The sequence below is a fragment of the Leopardus geoffroyi genome, chromosome E2 (genome assembly GCF_018350155.1).
Source record: "Leopardus geoffroyi isolate Oge1 chromosome E2, O.geoffroyi_Oge1_pat1.0, whole genome shotgun sequence".
In the NCBI taxonomy this organism is placed as follows: Eukaryota; Metazoa; Chordata; class Mammalia; order Carnivora; family Felidae; genus Leopardus; species Leopardus geoffroyi.
Window position 1 is genome coordinate 51,286,835 of NC_059335.1, and position 15,688 is coordinate 51,302,522.

A 15,688-nucleotide genomic window follows, 5' to 3' on the forward strand; every position below is an offset into this window, starting at 1 on the left:
TTGTTGTAATGAAATACGTTGATAAAGTTCCTATTTCTGAAGTTCTTACATTACTGAAATTAATCCCATTTGTTTATATCATAATTTTATAAATGAATAGCTGGATTCAGACTTCTAATAATTTATTTGAAATAGTTGCTTCTATGTTTGTATTGGAATTCATCTTATTTTCTCTTGTGTGCTACCTTTACAATACTTGATAACTATGAATTAGGGATCTTTAATCTTTCTCTGTGGACTACAATTGTTTAGAATAACGTAGGAATTACATCATGTGTGAATTTAGATTAAACTCGGCAGTAAAACCACCTAAATTTGCCACCAGATTTGGCTAGGATTATTGGACTATTCAAATTATCTTTTTTTTATTTTTGAGAAAGAGAGGGAGTGAGAGGTGAGAGGAGGAGGAGAGAGAGAGAGAGAGAGAATGAATCTCAAGCAGGCTCCACACTGGGAGTGGATTGACGTGGCGTGCAATCCCACAATCTTTGGATCATGACTTTAACCAAACCTGAAGTCAGGAGTCCAGTGCTCAACTGACTGAGCAACCCAGGCAGCCCTGGACTGTTCAAATTTTCTGTCCCATTTTGGGTCAAATGAGGCATTTTATGTTTTGGTAACAAGTTACCTGTTTCTCTTTGGTTGTCCGTATTTGTTATGGTAAGTTTGTACCAATGCTTTAATACATCTTTAAGCTTTACTGTATTTGAAGACTGTATCTCATTATTAACCTTGTATATTCATTTTCTATGTCTGTCTGTTAGGATTGCCAGGGATTTCCCTTTTTATTGTATTCTTAAAGAACAAAATGTGTATTTTGTATCATGCAACATAGAACGTGTAGCATATTACAACAAGTTAAGGAACAGTATCTTAAAAGTTCACTCTCCTTTCATGGAAAAGAGATCCATTGTGTCAGAACCTTTATATCATCAAGGACCCAGACTTGTCTTCATGCTCGCATTCCCAACACCTGGCTTCCACCCTTATGATCCTTATTATTCACGATAACTGTTGGAGCTCTAATGATCAGAGTCACGTTACTGGACAGCAGCAAGTAGAAGACAGGCAGATAAGAGGATCACTTTGCCGATGATTCAGCCCCCTTTCTTCGCCTTCCCAGAAGTTGCTGACCATACTTTTGTGTATATATCTGCCAGAACTTCTTCATAGAGCCGCAGCATGATGCAAGGAGTGCTAGGAATGCAGCCTTTGTAGATTTTCATAAAAAAAAAAACAAAAACAAAAACAAAAACAAAGTTCTATCCCTGCATGAGAGGACAGGAATGAATATTGAGTAGAACTGGAAGTGTGTTAGAGTGTCACATATACCACCAAACATTTCTGCTTTCCCTTCTACTAAAACTTTTCATATCTTTGATCTGAGTTCATTTATCTTCCTCGTTTTTATTGGTTGATTTTGATACGCACCTTTTAAATCCTGAGGTCAAATCGTTTTTTAGGGTTTTTGTCTTTTTAAAACAATATATGAGGAAACATTTGGGAATATAAATTTGAAATCCTGTTTTCTGCTGCTTCATTTGCTAGATCTTAACCCTTACCTGTGGGTTAAATGTTCATGGAAGCGTCCACAGACAGCTGGAACTAAGAGCATTAGATTTTAGGGATTATGTTCTTAGAACAAATATTCCCTGAGCTGGGTGGTTATGGGACATATTAAATCTCTCAAGCACACAGTCTTTCATATCATAATTTATTTAACAAATTGCCTATTGCTAGACATTTAGTGGTCTCCAATTCAAGATGTAAGCATCACTGTACTTGCCATCCTTATGACAGATCTTGCTGTGTAATTATTTCTGTAAGATTAATTTCTAGAAGGGGAATTGGGTGTAGAAAATAAAAATCTGATACCTATCAGAAAACAACTTCTCTGTTTGATTGTCATCTGTTCTCCAAAGTTTTCCATAAAATATAAAATTGCTTTCTCTCCCACGCTTCTAGTGAGAGCGTAACCTGCTAACACTGGTTTAGATAGCAGTGTGGTAGCATCAGCCAAAATTTAAATAGGCATAGCCACTGGTGCAGCAAATCCTCTTCCCAGAGTCTTACTGAATTGCTTTTTTATGTACATAAATATACAATGTATGTGGTGAATCAGAAATATAGCCTAATAAGTAAACAATCACTATGAAGATACATGCATGTGCTTTGATTCCATTTTGTGAAATGAAACTGTATGTATATGTCTAAGCCTTTTGTTAGGGCTCAAATGCAAGGTAAAGGAATGAGAAGGATATTGAACAAAGACCATGGTTACTTCTGAGGAGCTGGACGGCCCCCGAGAGGGAGAATGTGGTACAGAGAAAGGTCCATGTTTAAGTTGATACCCTTTTGTATTACATTTATTTTTTTCACTAAGGAGGTATTTTCATTTTATTATTAGAGAAAATAAGGTACTTATTAAAATTAGAGTGCTGGTATATACTTCTCAAGTTATCAATACTGTCATTCCACGATTTATGTATATTGCTTAGATTTTTATATGACTGCTTAATTTGTATTTCACTGTCTCACCGTCATTGTCAAGGAGTTATGTTCTTTCTCTCTTTCTACTCTACTAGGACATAAGTTGGTTGCTGCCACCCCAGGTGTCATAAAAAAAAAAAATCCAATGAAAGAAGGAGGTCTACTTTCACAGTGTCTCCACAAAAACAAACAACAACAACAACAAAATTAGCAAACCACCCAGCACTCTTCTCATCCATACCCATAAACACACATCACCTGGTCATAATTTTTCCCATGTCCCTTCCTAAACCAGCCCTTGACCAAGGGAATTAATATCATGACAGGCTTAAGGAAGAACCTCACCATAAAAGGAAAAAAAGCTATGGGGGGTAATGGCTATTAAATAAGACACCAGCAAGTCTGGTATCATGGTAAAAGGGATCCCTCCTCCCCCATAATAAGTGCCTTCCCCTTTTCGATCTTTTTAAATTAATGATTCTAAAGTTTGGACCTCAAATCTTACAAGTGCACTTCCACCAGAAAGTCCAGTTGTCATGCGTCAGCCAGTGTGAGTTGTAGTTGTGAGCAGTTCATGCTGAAAGCACATGTGTCTGTCAAGGGTCTAGGAAGATTCCTTCTGCTCTGCATGTATCCACAGATTATGAAGTTCCAAAGGGAATTAATAGATTATCACACTTCATCTCAAAGACTATAAGATTTGATAAATCACAAAATAAATACATAGTTTTAGAAATGTATCAACAGCTTGGACCCACAGCCGTTTGCTCCCAGAAAAGAAACCATCCAAATGCAGTAGTTACCATGCATTGGGCTGGATGCAGAAAGTGAATTTAGACCAATAGAACTAATTCCATGGACAAGGTTGACCAAATATTCCTTCCCCCGTCGTAGGTTGGGCTTCCCACAGTCAGAGAAAACTTGACACAAACACAACTATGCCTCGAATAAGGAGACCATCCTAATTTCTTCACCAAGCCACACAACTGGGTCATATTTCAGCAAAAAAATGTTAATGAGTTGCTAAAGACCAAGCATGGGCAAGTGTGAGAGTATAGAACTCCTGAGGTTCTCAGACACAAAGAGATTTTGTACCAACTCACAGGTTATTCTTCGTGGACATCACTGGGTGCTTACAAGAAAGATGGAGGGTGGGGTGGTACAAAAGGCATAAATCCCTACCCATTTCCTTTTCCCCTATGGGACAAACGTAACCATAGAAACAAAAAAATGTACACCTAGCTCTGCTATTAAAGGTTACCATGGCAACAACAAAATGCACACATAGCTCAACTACCGTTAAGGTTTTCTCTTTATCTTTGGTGTTTGGCAGTTGAAATGTAATGTACCTGAGTGTGGTGTTCTCTGTAGCTCTTTGGCTTGGTGTTAATTGAAGTTCTTGGTCAATGGAGTAGTGTCTGTCATCAGGTTTGGAAGTCTTGGCTCTCTTATTTATTGAAATATAATTTCTGTACATCTTCTCTCTGGTTTTCCAATGACACATATTTTAGACTTGTTGACAGTGTCCTACATTTCCTTTTTGTTTATTTCTGGGTTTTTTTGTTGTTTTTCTTCATTCTTCGTGCTTCATGTACATTGACCTCTGCTTTGATATTTCTTCAGATTTATTAATTCTGTCTTCTGTTGTGTTCATTTTACTGTTAAATCCATTCAAAGAGTTCCTTACTTCAAATACTGTATTTTATCATTTCTAGGACATTGATTATTTTTATAGATCACAATTTTCAATTGAAATATTCAATGTTACATTCATTTTATTTTTTATACATTACCCACTTTTTTAAAGCCCTTGCCTGCCAACTTGGGATCACCTCTAGGTCTGTTTCTATTGACTATTCTATTTATAATTGGACACTTCTTACCATGTGTGGTTACTTTTTTATTGCATGCTGGACACTGTGAATGAGACTGCATATTATGTTATCTTCTCCTAAAGAGTGTTGGCTTTTGTCCTAAGCGCAGTTAAAATACCAACAGATCACTTTGTTTCTGGTGAGGCCCACTTTTAGGTTTCGTTAGGTTGGATGTACGACAGTTTTGTCCTAACGCATAATGTCTTTGCCCACATGGCATTGACTTTATGGGATCTCAACTGAATGTCCTGGTTGATCATGTACTTTAAAAATAGTAATCATAATATTCTTTCTTTATCTGGCCCCTATAAACTATAAACAGTTAAATTTTGTATTCATTATGTAAATGAACTTGAAGCATACACGATTGTTGGTAGGGGAACAATGCTGTTTAACTTGGCCACTGCCGTTTAATTGATGATAACCATTGCATAAGGATAAAATAAATAAATAACTCTTGACTTTAATGAGCATCTCATGTGAGACTAAAACTCAGTCTGAGGGGCACCTGGGTGGGTCTGTCAGTTAAGTGTCTTGTCTCTTGACTTCAGCTCAGGTTCTCATCTCATGGTTTGTGGGATTGATCTCCATGTCGGGTCGTGCACTGACAGCACAGAGTCTGCTTGAGATTCTCTCTCTCCCTGTCTTTATGCCCCTCCCCGACTTCTGCAGGCACTCTCTCTCTCAAAATAAATACGTAAATTTAAAAATTTTTAAAAACTCTGAGTTCTGAAGTTAAGGCTTTAAAATTAAAACTAAACATATATTGGTTAGGAGAGTTTAGGTACGTGAAGATATAGATGTCAGCAAGTCCGAGCATTTCTTAGTTCCATGACTGAAAACATGTCCCTGACCTTCACTGCCAGACAGGTCCTGCATTATCCCCATTATCCCCACTCAAGTCTGACACCAGTGAAAGAACATGAGACTGCAAAGTGGGCCCTCACTAGGATGGCAATGTATGTATACGAAGAATAATCAACTAAGAGCATGGGATTTAGAGCTCCAGGTTTTCCAGAAATATCTTGGGAAAAATGAAATATCTTGATTTCCTCCTTCCTGCTTTATTTTGATACTTCTGGAAACTGTATCTCTATAGCTTACTATCAGTTTTGTTTCCCTGAGGAATCAGAGCTGCTCAAACATGATAAATGATATTTTTTTAAATGTAGTGACAAGAAAAAGGAAAATACTGGTGGTCTGTCTAGAACTAAAATTCATTTTACCTTACAGGTCTTCTAATTCCTGGCAGTTATCCTTGAAGTTCAAATTAGCCAGCAATTACTGAGTTTGGGAAACATGGAGAAGAATGATACCGATTTTTAACTTACTAGCAACTGTCTCTTTCAGTTGGGTAAGCACATATTTCACATCTTAATCATGTTGGACATCACTTGATGAATGGGATGTATGAGACTTACTCCTAATATATGCTAAATGACAGAAGGTTGAAATCCATCAGAAGATTTACCAAGTGCTTCTTTGTATGAGATAAGAATCTGATTTGGCCCTTGGCATTCAAAAGTTTTAAGCTGTGGCAGGCAACCTGCTTAGAATATTAAATAAATGTTGATCATATACAGGGCTGAGTAAAGCAGAAGTTAAGCATTTAATTTAATAACATAGAATAAAGAAAATGTTTGTTGTTTTGGTAGTGTTACTCTCAGTTATTAATTGGCTGCCAACCACATTCCAGACAGCAGATGACAAGGATCACGAAAACAAGGACCAGGAAACACTGTGTAGCTCACAGCACATAAAATGTTGCTTGATTAATGAATGTTTGTTGAATCGGTAACAACCTGCTTGCCTTTTCCTATACATTATATCATTTTATCTCCAGAATTTCCCTGAAATGGATGTTTTATGCCCATTTCTTAAATGTTGAAATTGAGGCTTAAAGTAGGTAATGGACTTTCTTGGCCCAGGTACCAAAGCCGTGGATGATCATGCAGAGCTCTCCCTACCTGTGCTGTGCTCCCTCATTCTTCTGGCTCATCAGGATGTAGTCATTCAGGCTGAGGAGTGAGGAATGGGTACAAGTTGGAGCTGGTAAGTAAAGTAAATGTACCCTCTGAGAGGTGAGGTGAGGGTTTGTGAAACTTGTTGGATTCCAGTAGTAGGAACAACAGAAAGACAAGTAACCATGGCAACTATGTGCATAGGATGCCACTTGAGGAAGATGTGGAGGCAGAAAGGGAGCTCATTGAAGAAAACCTGGGTAGGAGGTGGAGAGTGTGATATTGTGATGGACAGTAAGAAATATATTTGGTTATCAGCCTATTCCTGGCTCACAGCTGTTAAAACCCTTGGAATTTCCTGTGCAGAGGGTGACAGAGGTGTCTTTCATTTTGTTACCAAGGTGACTTTTGGAATGTCCTTAGGTAACCTGAGGATGGGGAGCTGGTTGCCAGGAGAACCAACCACATGATTTGAGGGTTGAAACTTTCAGGACCTGGCGCCCCCGACCTCCAAGGCGAAGAGAGGGGCCAGGGTTTGAATCAATCGCCATTGGCCAGCGATTTTAATCTGTCATGCCTATGTAATGAAGCCTCCATAAAAACCCAGCACAACAGGGTTCACATTGCTTCCAGGGGGTGAATACGTGGAGGTGCTGGGAGGGTGGCGCCCCTGGAAAGGGCATTGCAGCTCCCTACCCGGTTCCCACCCCTCACCCTCTGCATGTCTTCTGTCTGGCTATTCCTTATTAGCTCTATATTTTTATAATAAACCAGTAATCCAGGAAGTAAAATGTTTCTCCTGAGTTCTTTGAGCCACTCTAACAAATTAATCAACTGTAGAGGCTCTTGGGAACTTCCACTGTATAGCCAATCAGTGAGAAGTGCAAATAATAGCCTGGGCTTGCAACTGGCATGTAAATGGGGCTGGGGTAGGGGCTGGGGACAGTCTTGTAGGACTGAGCCTCTAACCTGTGGAATCTGATGCCGTCTCCAGGTAGATGGTGTCGGAATTGAGTTGAATTGTAGGACAATGTGCTGGTATCCTGAGAATTGCCTGTTGGTGTGGGAAGCGCCCCCCCCGCCCCCACCACATACACACATTGGAATTGGTACTAGAACCTATTTAGAGAGAAAGCTTAATCATCCGAGGTGTCTGGGCAGAGGGCCTTGAGGCAAAAAGTGACATCCTGAGAACTTGCTGTGAGTCTGTGTTAAAAAAGTTACTAAGCCAGTTATGAATGGAAAATGCAGCTCTTTAAGACAGATGTGTGATTACCTAAATTTCACGGCTGCTCCCTGGTGGGCCCAACCCCAGATCTGGCCAAGTCATCTTTCCTTTGCCTTAAAAAAAAATGAAATGTGATGCCGTGAGGTAGGGTCTGTATTCTTGAGACTGCCTACTATTCCCTGTTGACTCCTTAAACTGCCTCTCTATCCCTTTAACCACCCAGTCTCAGGAATGCACACGGGCCTGCTCCTTCTATATGGGGGCCCCAAACCTCAGTTCCCAAAGGAACAAAAATTAGGCCAGCATGGAATAATTTTGTATTGGCTTGTTGGTGGATTTCTTTGGGTTCATCCTTGTTTTTTAGTAACTTCTTTCAACATGGCTTATCATTATGCAACTACAGTACCTGCTAGAATCAATCAGCCTTCCAAACCCAAACACGTTCATCTTTATCCAAATGTAATTTATCTGAAATGCCATGTTGGTGTGAGAGTTATGCATTACTACATAGGCTTCTATTTTCTTCTTAAATAATGAAATACCCTAATGGAAAATATTCCCTCTAAATAAATTTTAATGAGCACTTATTTGCCCAAATTGTTCTTTCTCTGAATGACAAAAATTTAATATGAACTGGAATTATCAGGGGCTTTTTGTTATAATGGGCTTTGGGAATAAGTCATGCAAAGATGACTTATTTTCCTATATCTTCCAAACTGTGAGTGCTGCCTTAACAACTTCCTGTCAAATGCAAAGTGAGTGTCAGTGTCTTACCTTGCGTCTATACAGGAAAATGTCACATCAGAAATCATGCCAAGGTGTAAGATAATACAGGAGATTGAAGTGAACAAGAAACCTAATTGCTGTTGAAGGGCATATATCCCAGACTTTGCTGCTAAGAAAAAAAAAAATGCTTGTGTCTGCCACATTTTTTAATTCTCTGCATTGAATAGTTTTTCTGAGGAGAGAAAGCAAATGGGAAATATTACCCTGTACCCTGGCAAGCTACAGAGCACGAGCCTCATTGTGCTCACCAAGAATTAGAGCAGGGCCAGATGTAGAACTTGGAGAAGTGCCTTCCAGAAAAGAACTCAAGCCTCAGCAAGAATTATGAGTCAGTGGAGTGGGGAGCCAGATCTGAGGGTGCCCCCATAGACTGGAGAATGCACACCATTAATTGCTTCTCTAGACTTTTCGCTCCATCTGGAACACTGCCAAAGGGAGCCAGTGCCATTTCTGAGTCATTTTTTATAATAGAAATGACATTGAAAGGGGTCATTTGGTTCAGTTTAAATTTTTGTATTGCATACCTTCTAGAAGCTTCATAGTATCAAAAACCAAACACAAAAGGGAGTTTCCATTTTCCAGGAGCTCAGCACTGGGATGGGGAGCTCACAGCTAAGTCAAAAACACTTTCAGTGAATGTCCATCCACTTCCTTTTTTTAAACCAGGAAAGTGCCGGCTCAGTAAGCACCTCCAAGGGGCAAAAAGGCTACAAAGTTAATGTTCCTGGGATGCTTGTCGGCTTGATGGGAGAGCACAGGCTTCAGATGCTGAGGACTGCACCACCCACCTGCTGAGTGGCCTTGACAAGTTCAATGAAAACCCTAAAAACTGCTTCCTTTTCGGAAAACTGGAAAAAGAACACCCATCTTGTAAAGCAGTTGTGAGATGCTCACAGATGGTAGACATTCAAGGCATGTTCTCTTGAGCAATCTCCTATCCCCTTTGGCCCTCATTGCCTATGACCCCCACAGCTAGCAATTTTGTCCAGGAAGGGCTCTATCCACATCTGTACAAATGATTAGAATATGCTATCTCAAAGAAGGTTTGGGAAGTGGAATTACTTCGTCTGTAGAGAAGGTAGGAAAAATATTAAATGTGATTAAGATTATTTTATAATCAGTAATGGTAATATGCTTCCTCATAATTTAGGTATCCTCATAATTATTCCTATTAAAAAGCAGAAAAATAGCATAAGACATTTAAAAGTTACAAAGTACTTTATAATTTGACTCTCAGAAAATCTGCTGTTATCAGCCTGAGAAGAAATTTTGCTACCAGTTTTAATGATGAGGACCTGAGACTGAGGGTTTCAGAGGCCCCCGGTGTTATGTTTGCAAAGCATTCTGTACTTCTTGTGCCTGCACGTGGATCTCCTGCAAATACTAATTCAGGATATTTTGCCTGATGTCTGTTGTCCTGATCAGAGTGTATGACACTCCTCACACAGCCTGTCCCGGTCACCGCTGAATTGCCAAGCTTCTAGCACAGAACATAGCCCAAGAAGGAATTCAGGGATTCAGAGGAAAGGTTCACAGAGCAATGTTGTGGCAGAGGGGAGAACCATATATTAGTAATGAAAATAAATAGGCTCTTTTCAGAAGCAGGGGCAGCTGACTGGTAGCATATGTTGGGAAGGGGGAGAAGGACTGTCTCCCAGGCCTAGCTCACCGCCCCTCTAGGTGCGCACAGGGGTAGATGCTGCTTGCAGGGGTGACGCAGCCTCTCCAGTAAGCTTCCGAGTCTGTATCGAGGGACTGAGTGGTCAGTTGCCTCTGCGTGGCCAAGGGTGCTCTGAACGGGAGCCTTCCCCCATGCCAAAGGGACCTGGGACAGTGCTTGGTTTCCACCCACTCAGGAGTGCGGAGATGAGAGAAACGGGCAGTGTCTCCTTCTGGGGAAAGAGTATTTTTGAGTTCCTAACATTTACTCCTAGTTTATTCCCACGTGGTAAGATACGCACACACACAAACACACACACGCCAGCTTGTTGGGGATGTATCAGGCAGCAAGATCCCCTGTAAGGAAGAACTGGTAAGTGCTGGCGATGATCCCTTCTGAAGTTTCACTCCTCAGGCCTCACATTCTGGCTCTTTCATTTATAATGAAAAGAATCCCTAAATCAATCGTTTTTCTCATCTGCAAAGTGAGTTTGTAATACTCACTTCATCACATTGTTTCGATGTCCCAAAGATTAAACAAGAACATACCGGTTAGATACCCGGTACACTCACATGCTCAGTAAATGGCAGGGATTGGCATTGTCCTTCGGTTCTGAGGGAGAGGAGGACAATAACACTGTTGCTTTTATCAGCCGTGCATTTTCTCAGCATTCAGTCACGCCTCCTTGTGTCCACACCACACCCCAGTGAGGGAGTCAGACTCATCCCCGTCTCGCAGGTGAGGAGTCTGGCTCCTGAAGCTGGTGTGACTCGCCCAGAGCTACATAGTGTGTAAATGGCAGAATGTTTGATCATTCTAGAGCCAGAGTGGCCTCGCTGAAGGTGGGCTTGGCTGTTCTTTTACTCAGGGAAAGAACAATCAATACCTCTGCAGGAACACTGCTGGAGAGAATCCTGACATGAGCACAAAGTTTCTGGGAAAAAGAAATTGGCAAATCTCCCTGTCAACAATCAGAAGGTGATCAGCAGAGAAAAGTACTCTGAGAGAGCACTGTTCCTTAATCTTCTTTGAAACAAAGCTGATTTCCCTAGACAAATGGATCGCTAAATTCATATAATTATCTGTGCATATACTCCTGTCATCTTCAGTATTTGTAGACAGTACGTTTTATTTTTTTAAGTAAAGGAAAAACAAATGCCATTATTCATATGTTCACAGGTGGAAAAATCTCTCTCTCCTTGCTTTTCTCATGCAGTTATCAGCACATGTTAGGATGAATTCAGGGAGTTGGTCAACAAATGTATCCATGAAAAAACTAGGAAAAGAAATTTTGACTGCTTCTTGCTGCTTGTTACTGTGAAAAAGATAATCGATTGCTTCCTGATTCTTAGGAAAAGGAAACAAAAATTCACTCCCTCAACGGAAGAGGAACCCATCGTTCTAGCCAAATGTACCTGATGAACGGGAACATGAAGTCATGGGGCAGACACGCATCAGCATCGCTGGTCCCCTGCCTTCACACGTACCACCTAGACAACCATCTCCTCTTCTCAGGGCCCATCTAGGTCCTACATCCCCAAAGAGGGGAAAGCTAAGCCTTCCCTTGGGACTGCTCGGGTGTGTGTTGGGGTGGAGGGAACCAAGCATGAGCTGGCCACATGGCAGCGTCCTAGGTTTCATGTAACCATGCCTGCCCATCACAGACCGGGCTGAGAATTCACATTTATTCACCTTTGTTCTACTTATTGTATTGTATCCCTTTTCCACACACCCTTCCAAGCCCCAAGCTGGTAAACACCCTTCTTCCAAACCCACGAAGTCTTTGACACACTCCCGGCTATATTTGGAGCTGTCCAGCAGGCCAAAGCAAGTTTTTGTACATTTTGAGACATTAACCTATTGGAATCCTCAGTCCTGGGAATCCAGCAGGAGTCAGAGTAGCTGATCGAAGCTTTCCATCCATAGAGACCTGGGGAACTGGGTCCTGCCTCAGCTAGGTCATAAGGCCAGTGAGAAAGGACTTGTATAAAGCAATTCTGGCGGCCCAGGAAAATGACTAGAAACTGCAATCTACCCACAGGCCTCAACGAAGCAAAGGGCAAAACTAGGTTAAAAAACAAATCGTACGGTGCAATCTCGCTAAAACTGCAAACTGTATACATGTCATATTCATATTTTTGAAAAATATCAGAAGGAAACATCAGAATTCAACATTTTGAGCCTTTCTTTCCCCCGCCTTCTAGGAATACAGGTGATTTTTATTTACTTGTGTTTTGATGCAGACATATTTTTCCCCACATTTTCTCCATTAATCATGTACTATTGTCGTAATCAGAAAAAAAGCTACAATTTAAAAAAACTACAAGTGACCCACACCAGCCTATGACTTGGAAGAGTGCTACTAATGGAGCCAAGTGAGTCCAGTGAGAACAAAGTCATTCTCCAAGCCCTCCTATGCCCTTCAAATGGCCTCCCTGTACCCAAAAGAATGAAGCTTTAAAAGTGTGCATCATCAAACAGAGTCATTAGACCACTAAGTCTGCCTTTGTAGAGTGTAGAATAAGTGTTCTGAACAGGAAGGACTCAGCGGCGGCTTTCTCTTCCCCGTAGTCCATTCCTCACCCACACAGAGTAGGGCACTTATCCTTCTGACCACCTCCATCCTCACCTGGAAAATCAGGGAGCAGTAAGCCACACACCAAAGGCGATAGCACGGGAATGAGGACTTGGAGAAGTTGCTGGGCCAGACACCAGTGTGTCTGATGCAGGACAAAGGTCAGGGACACACCGCGGAGGAGGCAGCTCTGCACCCACGGATGGGAGCACCGTGCATGGGGGCTCCGATCCCAGCTCTGCAACCACGCAGCCTGCAATCTTTGGGCAAGTTACTTGGTCTCCCTTGGCCTCATGTTCCTCATCTGTATGGGAGTCTTCTCTTTTGTCTCCCAAGAAACCGTTGTTGAAGTTTCACAGAACATTGGCTTCCTCCCAAAACAGGATTAGGAAAAAAAATGGCAACTGTGAATCTGAACAGAAACAATGTCCTAGCTTGGGAAACATGGAATGGAAATAAAGTGTGTTTCCCTTTACTTTTGCTTAAAATGAAAGAAAACCAAAACACCCCACCCTCACACATACCCCAGATACAATTGTATAATCATACAATAATTGTTCAGTTACTTCGATGTTGCAAAGCAAAGCCAGAATGCCAGAATTTTCTAAGCATCCATTGTCCAATATGGTAGTCACTGACCACATGTGGCTATTGGAGGGTGGCCAGTCCCAGCTGAGATATGCTGTCAGCATAAACTACACCCTGAATTTCAAAGATTTAGTGTGAAAAGAAGGTCACATATCTCATTCATTTTTTTCATTGATTATATGTTGGCCTGATAATATTTTGGATATAATGAATCAAAATATATTATTAAAAGTAATTTCACCTGTTAATTTTTACCTGTAGTGTGCCTTACTAAAAAGTTTAAAATTACTTACGTGGTTGGCATTGTATTTCTTGTAGGCAGTGCTGATCTAGGAGAAAGATTTTCTTTCTGGGAATAGGCTCTACCTGCCCTTTCTTCAGGTGCCTTGTGACATGATGACAGAACTATGTGAAGCATGTTGCACACAGGGAAGATGGAAGGGCTGAAGATATTTATTCCACCACCACCCCCAAGCCCTCATTGGGTTATCATGGCTTTGATGTGAGCCACTGGGTCTTTCTCCTCCTTCCCTTTTCCCCCTTCCTCTTCTTTCTTTCTCTTCCCTCTTACTCATTGTAAAATCATCTATGCCAAAGTGCCTGCTATTCCTGAGCTCTAATAGGAGTGAGGTGTCGGTCAGATAATTAGCTCCTGTTATACTTCACTCATCATTAGCACCTGATTTACTGGGAAAGCTTTACTCCAGGTAAAATCATTACCTGCCAGAATGATGTGTCTTGTAGAGACAGGCTTTGCCTGCCCAGAATACTTCCAGAGTTCTTTAAGTAATACTATTTTGGTTTTCCTTTGCAAAACTGATCAACATCTTTGGTTGTATCAATCACAGTGCCCTGTACTCTCCCCCTCCCCACTGGACATTCAGGATAATTCGACTCCCTTTCCCAGGACTTGAGTCTCAAGAAGAATGACCTACCATGGGAGTGGAGGTAGGTCTAAGCCATTTGTATATCAGTCTCCACAGAGACTGACTGATCACTCCTGCTACGGGGTTCTTAGACCTACCTTGATACTGTGCTGATTGATTTTCAATTCTTCTTTCAATCTGATGAGCTACCCAATAAGACTTGAAATAACTTCCTTTTGCATTTAAGCTGCGCAGAATCATTTTCCATTCTTTGCAGCCACAGCCCTCTATGTTGTTATTGTAATTCATCAAAACAGTGAAATGCTGCAAAAAGTATTTAAGAACCTTTATCCCTGGCTGCAAATATTAATAGGATGGAATAAAGAGGTAAATTGGTTGAAACACAGCCATCCGCTTTGTCTTCGTACAAAACCACCATTGTGCTGTTCCTTGGCTGGCTCTGTTGATCATGAAGCTGATTCCCACCAGTTCTTGCAGACCTCACCTTCATGCTGGGGGCTGCTGAGCTCTGGGAAATGGGAGTTGAAAGGAATGAGAAGGCCTGGATCTCCCCGATCCTTTCACTTTTTAAACACTACTATCGTCAGTTCTCAATCAAGCTGTCCCCTGTGAAACCATTTTGAAGTTGGGCCGAAAGCTACACATCTCCAAATGTTCTTTAAATACCTGCTAGATTTTAACCGCTGGGGAGCAACTATTTCCTCATGACCTGCATGTGCAACTTCAACTGTGTTTGTCATTCGGGTAGAGTACTGGTGGCTTCATCTACTTAACCAAGGTAAAGGAATGCTTCCTTTCTTCCCAAAGTGTACCCAATTGTCCTCTTATTTGGGGGTTTTAAAGACTTGGTCATGGTCTTTCCTTAATTCTAATAGTCACCCAGTGCAAATCTCTGGAGCATTTTATGATGGGAAGAGGAGAAACTTCATGTAAGTTTTGCAGCTGTGAGCCGTGGATTTGCCATTCCTAAAATACCTTACATTTGCAAAATAAGTTATCAAGAAATTGTTTCTTCATGAACCCTATACCTGTATTTTCCATTTTTGTTAGAAAGGTTGGTGCCAGCTGGGGAAGAAGGGTTTAGGGGTAAATATAACTCCTTTGATGTGTATAACGAAGAGACTGACGTAATGTTCTTTTACCAGAATTGTTTATCAGTTGCATACTAAGTTTCAAGCACTAAACTAGGGTTTTGCATTTATTATTTGACTTGTTTTTCGCAGCAACACTAAAAGTTAGATACCATTATCCCAGTTTTAAAAACAAGAATGCTGAAAACTAAGTAGGTGCTCTAACTACAGTCACCCAGCTAAGAAGTGGCAGGTCAAGATTTCGAAGACCAGCAATGTCTGACTTCAAACCATAGTTAATTCCATCAGATCTTCCTGTTTCTTTTTTTGCTTTTGTTTTATGTTTATTCTGAGAGGGACAGTGTGTGTATGTGAGTGGGGGAGGGGCAGAGAAAGAGAGAGTCTCAAGCAGGCTCCGTGCTGTCAGCGCAGAGCCCGACATGGGCTCAAACTCACAAACTGTGAGATCATGACCTGAGCCAAAACCAAGAGTCAGATGTTTAACCACCTGAGCCACCCAGGCTCCCCACATCTCCCCGTTTCTTTGCTGTTGTTTTTGCCATTTAATA

At 41.1% G+C, this 15,688-nt stretch overlaps 1 long non-coding RNA gene across 1 annotated transcript; it reads left to right on the plus strand.

The window, feature by feature from the left end:
- The first annotated feature begins 5,040 nt into the window (after positions 1 to 5,040).
- Positions 5,041 to 13,727, plus strand: LOC123579480. Its single transcript, XR_006702788.1, has 4 exons — positions 5,041 to 5,323; positions 5,598 to 5,718; positions 6,293 to 6,416; positions 11,216 to 13,727. It is a non-coding gene; the product is annotated as an uncharacterized LOC123579480 (long non-coding RNA).
- Positions 13,728 to 15,688: the final 1,961 nt, after the last annotated feature.